Below are 12,091 nucleotides of genomic sequence, written 5' to 3' on the forward strand. Positions count from 1 at the left end.
TTTTCCCAAGCAAGGTTAAAACCATTTTTCCGTATTTTTCCCTCCATGATATGTTTTTATTACCATTTGAGATGGCTGCATAATATTCCATGAGACGTGCCAGAAGTTGCTTATGCAAACGAGCACTGAGTGTGTATATATATATATATATATTTTTGGGGGGGCCATATTTCAGATTGTCCTCCAGGGGGGTGGGTAAAGGGCTTGGAAGGGATGAAGGTTTTGGGGGAACTTTAGGCATCACAAAATGACCTCCCAAGAGTCACTCCAGAGATGGGGGGAGGGTACAAGAGCTGTTTCTCTGCCAGAAGTTTCCTGTATGTTAGGGAGCCCCGGACACCCAGGCTGGTGACAGAATATGGTGTGAAGTAAAGGAAATGTGAGCTTTCAGAGGGTAAGGTGAGTCCCTGACTCAGCACCCTGCCCCATCGGCACTGCTGAGTTAGCACCCAGACCCAGCATCACCCCGGGGAGTCCCAAGGCAACAGGCCAGAGATGGCTCATGAAAGCACCAGGGCCAGGTGGCTCCAGTGCTGAGCTGGGGGGGCTGAGCACAGGGTTTCTGCACCTTCGCTCTGTCGACATTCGGGGCCAAATCATGCTCTGCCCTGTGCACCGAGGGAAGTGGAATAGCATCCCAGCCCCGCCCGCTCAACACCAGCAGCACCCATCCCTGCAAACTGTGACAACCAAACATGTCTCCAGACGTTGCCAAGTGTCCCCAGGGTAGGGGGAGAATCAGCTTAGACTGAGAACCACTGGGCTAGGGGTTTCATGACCACCTAAGAGACTTCACATCTATAATATTTTTAAGATTGATTTATTTGAGAGAGTGAGTAGGGGGAGGGGCAGAGGGAGAGAGAGAGAGAATCCTCAAGCAGACGCCCCACTGAGTGCAGAGCCTGACACGGGGCTCAGTCCCAGGACCCTGAGATCATGCCCTGAGCCGAAACCGAGAGCCGGCCACTCAACTGACTGAGTCACCCAGACACCCTTTGCATCTGTGATTTTATGACTCACTGAGGTCCTAAGATACTGCACACATTTAAATACACCGACTGAGGGACAGAGGAGGTAACGGGATCAACCTGGTTTTGATCAGCTAACTGATGGGGAGTGTATTCTGCTGTGTAGTGTGAGCCTGGGACCTAAATCGATTTTTTTCCCCAAATAATTGACACAGGGTTTCTCTCCCTTGGCACCAACTGACATTTGAGGCTGGACCCTCTTTGCTGCTGGGGCCATGTTGTGCAGAGAAGGATATTGAGTGGGCTCCTCCGCTGGGAGCCTGCTTCTTCCTCTCCCACTCCCCCTGCTTGTGTTCCCCTCTCACTGGCTGTCTCTCTCTGTCAAATAAATAAATAAAACCTTTAAAAAAAAAAAAAAGAATGGTGTTGAGCGGCACCCCTGGCCTCAACCCTCAGATGCCTGTAGCACCCCCCGCCGCTCAGTCATGACAACCAAAATGTCTCCAGACGTCACCAAGTGTCCCCTGGGGAGAAGGGATGCACAGAACCACCTGCAGTGAGAACCACTGCTCAGGCAAAACCCTTCTCCCGCGCCCCCCCAGCCCCATGTCTGCCTCGCAGGCCTGTTTCCTTGTCTGGAAAGTGAAGTTGCTGCCCTTAGGACGGAATGACAGAACGCAGGGGGAAGGCGGCACCCAGCACTGGGGTGTGGCCAGTGCGGCGGGTCTCCCCAAGTGCAGGCCGGTCCTTGGATTTGGGGTCTGGGTGAACCCCCACCCCATCTCTCCCTATGTCTCTGTCTCTCTGGCCTCTTTTTCTTTCTCCCCACCTCCCTCTGTCTCCTCTCTCCCTCTCTCTCTCTCCCCCCTTTCTCTCTGTCTCTCCCATTCATTCATTCAGCAGATGCACCCAGTGCCTTAGCCCTGAGCCGAGTCCTGGTGACTCAGCAGTGACTCAGCCTCAGGCCGGCACCCAGAGCCAGTGTCAACAGGTTTATTGAATGACTAACCTAATGCGAACTTGAACTGAGCACAAGGGCTGGGGCAGGTGCCTTCATCCCGGGCACCTTCCACAAGTTCTCTCTTTCAACCCTCCCACCAAGCAGGGGTGGGGGCAGGAGGAGAGCCACCCCAGTTTTCCCGATGCAGAAAGCGGGGCTCCCGGAGGAGAAGGCTAGCCCGGGCCCGGTGCCGGTGTAGGTGATGGAGCCAGGGTTTGAACCCCAGTCAGCCTGACGTCACAGCTCCTACCCGTGCCTCAAAATGTCTACATCCTGAAACACACCAAGCTCGCAGTGTCTTCCTCCCCGCCCGAGACCGTGGTTTCTGGAGGCCCCACTGAGTCCCTTCGAGGTCTCTATCTTGAACATTGTGGAAAGCTTATTTTCCAGTAAAGTCCCAGACAGGGAGAAACAGAGTCAGGAAACACAAATATTTGGGGGAGCATGGCTGGGTGACTGGGGTTCCCTGAGATGCTACAAGAGGAAGCATAAGGAGGCCTGGGCGGGGAGCAGTTTGCCAAAAAGCGAAACAGGGTTATCACGTGACCCAGCCATCCCGCTCCTGCCTGTAGACCCCAAAGATTTAAAAACAGAGACTCAAACAGGTGGCCGTATGCCAATGTTCCCAGCAGCAGGCCCCACAATCAGCAAAAGGTGGAAACAACCCAAATGTCCATCGACAGTTGGACGGACAAACACAGCTGGTCCGTCCGTGCCCTGGACCAGACAGGAGGCAGGGGGTGAGATTTCTATGAGACAGATTCTGTGATGAGTGTTTTCCAGGAGTTTGTACCCATTTTACACGTGAGAAAATGGAGGTGTGGGGAGGCAAGACCACTGTCCACGTAATGGAGCTGAGCCTTGAAGCCCTGTCTGCCTGAAATGAAAGTTTTCCCCCACTGAGACGTCACTACAATGGGCAGTCATGGCACATCTCCAGGCCTCAGTTTCCCCATCTGAAAACAAGGGCACCAGACCCATGGATCCTCTACAGGGACACCGTATTGGGGCCAATTTTGTCTCCCCCGTCAAATCAGATGGCGTCCTCTAGCAGCTCTCCATCATTCTAGAATAAATCTGAAGACTGCTTCGTGGTCTGAGGGGCCCTTCTCCCTCCCACCTCTCGTCTTGCTCCTGTGTGCTCACTCAGCCACACTGGCCTCCTTTACTGTCAGCCAAACACACTCCCCTGGTCCTGCCTCAGGACCTTTGCATTTGCGTCCCCTGGGCCTAGAATGCCAACTCATGCACTCTTCCTGTAGCCACTGGTAGCAACCTAGCTCAGCTGTACTGGGGTCTTTTCTGCAGGCTTGAAGCCAGAAAGCAGACCCTCAGGTGGGAACAGGAGGCCATGGGACAAAAGGCTGGGGCCCTGGGTAGCCTTCCTTAGGCAGGGGTAGAGGAAGCAGGCTCTGGAGTCTCAATCCCCAGCATCTCGGCTTCCTGCTCTGTGCCTGCCGGCGAGTGGCCCCCTCACTGGCCCTCAGCACATCATTTCTGCTGTAGGCCTGTGAGCCTCTCAGAGGTATCATCTCCTTGTCCTTGCAGAAGAGGAAACGGCGGCCCAGAGGCATTTCCCAGAGTCACACACTGATGCTAGGACTCTGAGAGTCAGGGCTTTCCCTTCGCTGTGTGGGCCCTACAAGGTTCAGTCCCATTTCATGAGGGAGGCAGAGGGATAAGGTGAGTCTCAAGGATCCATATTTCACCAATTTCAATTGTTTTTTGGAAGCGAGGAAGGGTGGGGTAGCATACATTTGTGGCCATTTGTGGCTCTGGGAATAAACAGTATACCCTTCAGTCCTGCCTCAGGCCCTTTGCACTTACTCTTTCCTCAGCTGGAAATTATTTTCCTCTCTTTCTTCCTATGGCCAGCAGCAACTGATTTTCCAGATGCTTGACCATCCAGCTGACCTCGCCCACTCCCTGGGATGGGGGGAGGACCCAGGGCCCTCATCCTGCTGAGCACATGCTTAGTGACGTCTTTCCAATGCTTGGGCTCCTCTGGGCCTGAACACACATTAGCAAATGAGCCGACCATATGGAACTGGGGGGCAGGTGAACTTCTTGATAGGCCAGCAGGTGAGGGATGAATGAGGAGGCTCAGAGAGGGGAGCTGCCTGCCCAAGATCACACAGCAAGAAAGGCCAGAGTTCCTCAGAGTTCCGCCCCTCCCCAAAACCTTACCCAGACTCCCCAAGGCTGAGACCCAGTGACCACCGGGTCCCGGAAGTCTCTGCGCCTCCCCACAGTCTCTCCCCTCCACAAACCCCAGGTCTTCAGGGCAGGCACGACTGATTCTCTCAGCCTCATGCAACACCCACATGTCCTGCCTCCAATGTTGGGGCTCACAGACCGACTCCCCTGGGAGGGAGTGGGGTGGACGGAGATGGCCATACGTGGGGCTTCTGGGAAAGAGGAGGTGATTCTGACTGGAATGTGCGGGAAGGGGCAGGGATGTGCCAGAGCTGCAGGACTGAAGGGGCAGTAGGGAGCCACAGGGGGATTAAGGCAGGCAGTGACCGTCATTCGTGCCCTGCCCCTCATGTGCTATGACACACTTCCTCAGCCATTACTCGAAGCAAGGAGAGGCCCCCCCTTTCCCTTCTGAGCGCTCACCCCCTTCTCTGCTCTTCTCTTGGTTCCCTGAGCATTTTTTCACCCCAGATTCCCTGGTAGGGGTCCCTGGTCCCTGGCTGGTTCTGACCGGGGGCTCCCTGGGGACAGAGACCAAATCCAGGCTGGCACCAACCAAGGGAGCCACCCCTCCCCCACCCCAGCCCCTGTAGACCGAGAAAGATGGGACGGGGCGGGGACAGAGGCCCTGCCAAGACCCGGCTCCCAGTCTGAGCACTTTCTCCAGCTCTGTCTCCCCCATCACCCTACTTTCTTCCCATACACCCCTTATATTCTTTCGTTTTTCATTGTGGTAAAATGCACAGAACAAAAAACTAACCATTTGAACCACTTTGTGTCCAATTCAGTGGCTTTGTGCAGCTATCCCCACCATCCCTCTCCAGAACCTTCACATCTTCCCAAACTAAATCACTGACTCCCCATCCCTCCCCCAGACCCCCACCCTCTACTTCCTGCTTCTGAGGCTGTGACGTCACCTAAAAGGAATCACACAGTATTTGCCCTTCTGTGGCTGGCTGAGCTCCCTCGCCATAACGTCCTCCAGGTTCACCTGTGTTGCAGCCTGGGTCAGGACTCCCTTCCTGTTCAGGGCTGCATAATACTCCACGGTATGGCCCGACCCCATTCTGCTTATCCATTCGCCCACCGCTGGACACTCAGGTGACTTCTGCCTTTGGGTGACTGTGACTCACGCTGCCATGAACATGGATGTGCAAACACATCTTCCAGACCCTGCATTCAGTTGTGGGGGGGATCGAGCCAGACCTGGCAGTGCTGGATGCCCCTGTCTTCTCTTGCAAAGCTTCATTCATGGCCACTCAGAAGCTCAGAAAGGTTTGCCTGCAAACGTCCCAGCACGGTGGGATCTCAGTTCTTCACCAGCTCACAGCTGGGTCAGCCCCACTTAGCCACACACAGGGCCTCAGTTTCCTCCTCTGTGAAACAGCGGGGAGGCGAGTGCTGCCAGTGGCCCAGCTTTGGGGCCGCCCTAATTTCAGGGTTTCGTGGCAGCCCGGGCTGTGCAGAGCTGGACAGGCCTGCGGTCGAGGTGCCGCTCACACCCGGCACGCCCGCCTGCCTGTCTGCCCATCCTGCGGGCTGCTCTGGGTGCAGCAAGCGCCCTATCCTTCCAGGCCCCGAGGGCCCCGGGACCCCGGGACGGCCTCCTTGAGGGGCAACACCAGACCCGGACACCCTCCACTGGTCCGGGGCCTGAGCTGGGCCAGGATCCAGAAACCGAGGCCCTCACACAGGCTGACTCCATCTGCTCTCCTTCGGACGCACTCACTGGGATAGGCTGGCCAGGCCTCCTGGGTCCCTCGGCTCTCAGGAGCCACAAACACAAATCCCACGGGAGCTGGCCACACGGCGGGCCCCAACGGCACACTGCCCACCAGGACAGGACTCTGTTCTAACCTAGAACAAAGTGAATGGAACATTCTATTGACAAGCCTTTCCCCCCGCTTCTTCCCCACCCCACCGGCTTTTTAAAAACTTATTTTTAAGTACAGGGAGTCCATAAATTAACTAGCTATAACAGACATGTCTAGAACACTCCACCCAGCAGGAGCGGAATACATTCTTCTCAAGTGCACATGGAACATTCCCCGGGATAGACCACAAAACCCACCTCAATACACTGACGAGGTTTGAGATAATACAAAGCATGTTCCCTGACCACAATGGAACGAAACGAGAAATACAAAACAGGGAGAAATTTGGCAAACTCAGAAATGCATGGGAATTAAATAACAGTAATGCAGGAGAACCTGCTTGAGCCTTAATGAGTGAATCGTGACAGCGGGACACTGGCTGGGGGCTTGAGCTCCTGAGGTGGGGTTCCATGTTAGGTGAGGGGGGTCCGGGTCTTGCCCAAGGGGCCTCGGGGTACCTGAGACTCATCTCATCTGCACATCTGGGGAGCCCGTGAGATCTTTTGGTGTCCCCTGGGGACTGGAGCCTGCCCTGGCTGACACAGGCGACCCCCCGGCCCCCAAGAACAGCTCCTCAGGCTGCAAGGCTGACAGTGGGGACCCCACTGGGGGTCTTCTTCTGAGAGCCTGCCCCAGGCATCTGGACACGCCCCTCCTTGCTGGTTTAGAATACGCTGGAAAGTCCTTCACTCAGCACTCTGGCCCCTTACAGGCAGCCACCTCCCTCCACTGAGCCTCTGCGGCTCCCATGCACCCCCCACCTTCCATCCTAATCTCTAAGGTCCCCCCACCGTACCCCCACTCACCCTCCCTCCTCCCCAAGTCCACATCTTTGCCAAGGCTGTTCCTCTTGTGGAAAAGTCCCTCCTGTGTGTCCATGGGACAAACCTAGTCCACCTTTCAAGGCCCAGCTCAAGTGTCACTTCCGCTAGGAAGCCTGCCTTGATTCCCCTAGCAGGAGCCCTGTGCATTGGCACGTGGGCCAACCTAACCAGGATGGGGGTGGGTATCTGGGCCCCCCCATTTGACTGGGTCTGAGCAGCCAGCGGTGAGGGGTGTGCATGAGCGGAGGGCCTGGTTGGGAAGGGTCAGCACCATAAACTGGCTAAGTGGCTTTGCTTCCTGGTATTCCTAAGGAGCAAAACCCCAAATCCAGGGTTTCCTGGGATGACAGATTTCTTATGGACTCCAAGAGAGGCCAAGAGGATGCTGGGTAGCGTGCAGTGTGGAGTGTAGACAGGACCCAGAGTCTGTGGCCCAGGTTGACGCCAGCTCTGGTGCTCTCCTCCTGGCCACAGCCCAGGGCAACTGCCCGGTCCAGCTGAGCCACACGTCCCCCTGGGCTGGTCAGAAAAGCAAATCGGAGAGTCATTTCATGCCACGCGGTGGGAGCTCAGCCTGGGCTGTCCCCCGCCTGCTTTGTCCCCCAGTGTGGACGGAATCCCGTCTGGAGGGCCTCAGGCAGGCCCGAGAAGCTGGCATGCCTACAGTGCCACAGGGACCGGCTTGGCCGCCTGCAGGCCACACTTGGAGACACGCGGCTCTAAACTCTCACAGCCGTTCAGGAAATAGTTCTGCGCCCGCCAACTCCAGATGCTGTTCTCGAGGCTGCCATCCTACCTTCTCCAGCACGTCCTGATTGCCCTCTGCCTCAGTCACCCCTGATTTCAACCTTGACCCCAAGTTGGCCTTTTGGGGACTGCCCCAAGTCTAAAAGACACACTCCTCAGCCAAACCCTGTGTCTGCGGCCTCTGGGTTCTGCGATGTTCCAAAAGCCAGGAGGAATCCAGCCAGCCCCGTCCCTCCGCTCGGCTTGAAAACATGCCCAGAGACACCAATCCCGGCAGAATTCTCCACATTCCCGGTGTGTTTCCGTTGAACCCCAAACCTCAAACACATCCTGATGTCTCATTTCCTCAGCGCAGCCCGGGGTGACAGGCCAGCGTGCCGGAGGCTCGTGGGTTCGTTTTGAGTCATACAGAGGTTTGTCGAAGGAAAGGTTTCTTATCTCAGAAGTTGTTACAAGCACAGCCGGTTCCCACCAACCCTCTCTGCCTGCATGTGTGCGAGTCCCTTCGGGGCCAGCTTTTCCCTGAGGGGCAGGACCTGACCATGCCTGGCATACAGTAGGTGCTCGATGAAGGAATGGTGGCCGTTATTAAGAGCGAGACAGTGGAGCTTCAAAGCAGCAAGCCCACTCATTTTATTTATTTATTCACTTATTTATTTTTTAAGATTTCTTTATTTGGGTGGGGGGAAGGGCAGAGGGAGAGAGAGAATCCTCAAGCAGACGGCCTGCTGAGCACAGGGTCTGATGCGGGGCTCAATCTCACGACCCTGAGATCGCGACCTGAGCGGAAACCAAGAGTCAGATGCTTAACCGACTGCCCCCCCAAGCGCTCCCCCCCACACTCCTTGTCTTTAATTCCAGGGTCTCCAGGACGTAGGACTAGGGGAGGGGGACTGCCACATTTGGGGACGATCCCGAGGTCCGAGGTAACTGTCCACCCCGAGTGACTTGTGCCCGGAAAGACTCTGAGTCTCCCCATGGAAGCACCCAGACCGGGTGTCAGGGCAGGTGACCCTGCGCTGGTCCCTTCTCAAGCATGAGTGAGCTCCGCCTGGATGCCTTTTTAAGTGGGGGGGGGCTCCTGCAAGATCTTTGCCTGGAGGAAAAGTTGGGGTGCTTGTTTTTATTATTGTTGCCGCTGTTGGCTCACTCGTGTAAGAAAGAGTCAAGATATTCACTGCAGCACTGCCCGTCACAGCCAAAAAGTAGAAAGAACTCCAGTGTCCATCAAAGTATGGATACATACGCACAATGGCCCGTCCACGCGCGGAATCATGCTCAGCCATAGAAAGGCACGAAGCCCTGACCCATGCTACAAGGTGGGTGGACCTTGAAAACATTGTGCTGAGAGCAGCCGGACGCAAGGCCACACCGTGTGTGATCCCATCGACATGACACGTCCACAACCAGCAGAGCCATAGACACAGAAGGCAGCTTGGGGGTTGCCAGGGGTTGGGGGAGCGAGGGGGAATGACTGCACATGGGGACCGGGTGTCCTTTGCGGGGAGGGGAATGTCCTGGACCTGGAGGTGATGGTCGCACAAGTGCCTCTTCATTGTACACTTTAAACATACATTGTACACTTTTAATTTTATGTTCTGTATATTTCACCTCAATAAGAACAAAAATTTGTTTAAAGATTTTATTTACTCATTTGAGGGAGAGAGAGGAAGAGAGCACACAAGCAGGGGGAGAGTCAGAGGGAGAGGGAGAAGCAGACTCCCCGCGGAGCAGGGAGTCTCACGTGGGGCTCGATCCCAGGACTTGGAGATCATGACCTGAGCCGAAGGCAGACGCTTAACCATCTGAGCTACCCAGGCGCCCCAAAACAAAAGAAGAAAATGGGGAATGGAGATTTCAATTGTAAAATGCTGTCATTTTTTAAAAAATTCTTTTGTGAACATAAAATAAAATTTGGACCCAGTGTCTCTGCTCTTGATGGGTGAATGGAAAACAAGACATGATCACACACACACACACACACACACACACTGGAATGTTCTTCAGCCTTGACAAGGGAGGGAATTCTGACACCTGCTACAACATGGATGAACCTTGAGGACGTTCAGCTGAGTCAAAGAGACCAGTCACAGAAGACAAAGAGTGCATGACCCTACTTAGAGGAGATTCACAGACGCAGAAAGAATGGCAGGTGCCGGGGAGGGGGGCGGAGGGGAGGGGAGTTCGTGTTTAATGGGGACAGTTTCAGCGTCACGAGATGAAGCATTCTGGGGATGGAGGGTGGGGAGCGCTGCACAACGTGAATGTACTTAGTACCACGGAACTGCGCACTGAGAAATGGGTAAGGTGGTAAATTTTATAGATGTGAATTTTACCGCAGTTTTATAAATAAACAAATACATAGATAGCATTTGGAAAATGAGACGTAAAAACAGAGAACTGCCCTGGAGCCTCAGACTCCCAAGGCACCTTCCACCTCTGCCATGCTGACAGGAACATCCACTCCTTTATTAACAGCAGACACCCAGAAAGGGTGAGTTCAAACCCCTTTTGTCCATTTCATTAGGGAATACTGTATAAGACTCCACTAATGTGTATAATTGGACATATGAGTGATTTTCAGGAAAAACAATGGATTTTCCATTTTGTGCTTTAAAAAAATTCTTTTCGGCCCATGCATTTGTCAGCCTTGAGTCAAGATGGTAAAGAGAGTCCCTAATATGGAGAAGTGGGGGACTCAAAACAATGGTATGACCTTGACATTGTCATTGGATTCACAGAAGGGGCCTATTCTTACTTCACATCATTTCCTTTTCAACATGTTGACTCTAAAACTTATGTATGGGGAAACAGGGAGGGGACCTCTGGTTTGATGGTGTTGTGGACAATGTAGCATTTCATTTTTATTCTTCCAAGTCATGCCACCGGCACCCCAGAGAAAGATAGACATCAAAAACTGTTCAGCCCTCTTAAAAAAATAAACTCAGCTGGAATGCCACAAGGGCAGAGAAAAAGTCTGGCTCTCCGCTGCCTCCCCAGTCCCCAGCACAGGCCCTAGATCCAGGCCAAACCTGGCCCCCCAAATGTTTTTATAAATAAAGTTTTATCGGCAGGCAGCCACGTGCAATCATTGCCATATATTCCCAGGTTGCTTTTGTGCTACAATCGCAGACTTGAGTGATTGCAAAGGAAACCATATGGCCCTAAACGCCAAAAAATATTTACTATCTGGCCCCTTACAAAAAGTCTACTGACCCCTGGTCTCGTACAGTGTGATGGCAAACGTTTGCTGAATTAAATCAGATTCAGAGGACGTTGGCTGCTGGCAGCATCTCCGGTTTCTGCAAACACAACTGCATTTGAGGGCATCTGGTTTTTGAAGAAATGCAGCAGATCCACGTGGTACAGAGGCTCCTAAGAGAAAGTTGCAAATGAGGTCCAGCAAGAGAGCACCCCGAGCCCCAGGGGTTAGAGTAGTCAGTCCCAGACTCTCAGGTCATGGGGGGGAGGGGACTCAATGTGAACGGACTGGGTGTCCTTTAACTGACTCTAAGTGGGAAGAATTTTCTAGATCGAGTTTCACAGCCGTCGCAGGCCGTCTGTGAAGGCCAGACGGGGACTCTCACGGCCAGCCTTAAACCCTTATGATGCCTTGCCAAAGATTCCAGCCTGTCCAGTGTCCCTGCGTCCCCCCAAGAAAGTCCATGGCAGCATGGGGGACTCACAGCATGTTGCGTGGGGAGGCAACCAGCTGGACCTGATGGAAAATTCTCACTGGTTTGCTCAATCACGCTTCCAAGGGAAAAATGTAGTTCAGACAATACATGTGGCACCTCCCCAGGAATTGGGGGTGTCGTGTTGGCAAGACGATGTGAGCAAAGACAGGGTTCTGAGGGGTTGGTGGGATGTGAGAGGGGTAGCTGAAGACAGAGAAAAAGAGCTGCTGGAAATGTGACAAATGTCCCGAAGACAAAGTATCAGAAAACGCCCCACGCAGGGCTTCCTCCCACGCCAGGGCACAAGGGCCTGGGGGACAGAGAGACGTCCCCAAGGGGCGGGATGTGCTCCACGTCTGAAAGGAGCCCCCAGCCGAACTTCAGTCTCCTGTCACCTCCTCTGTTAAATGAACCACCTTCCTTGGCCCAGTCCTGCTCGAGAGAGAGGGCAGCTCAAGAAAGGGGCATGGAAAATGGAAAATGAGAGAATGTCTCCCCTGCGGGCCAGACGGGGGCAGGTGGCCGAGCTGGCTGGGGTAAGCCATGAAGGTCAGAGGACCGCGGTACAGGTGAGGGTTCTGTGGCCTCAAACGCATGTCTGGAAAGAACCAGAACCTTCCTCCGGGAGGTTGGGGATCCCCAAATTCTTCCTGGGCTGGGAGGGATCTGCTCTGTGGGAACGTCTTGGTGAAGGGCCTGAAGAGCCACCCCATCCCGGGGCCCATGCCCTCCAACTCCTCAAATTAAAGTGCAGGAGCTTTCTATGCACGAATGCCAAGCCATTTCCAGTAAGTCTCCTTGTCGG

Source organism: Ailuropoda melanoleuca, chromosome 4, assembly GCF_002007445.2.
Source record: "Ailuropoda melanoleuca isolate Jingjing chromosome 4, ASM200744v2, whole genome shotgun sequence".
In the NCBI taxonomy this organism is placed as follows: Eukaryota; Metazoa; Chordata; class Mammalia; order Carnivora; family Ursidae; genus Ailuropoda; species Ailuropoda melanoleuca.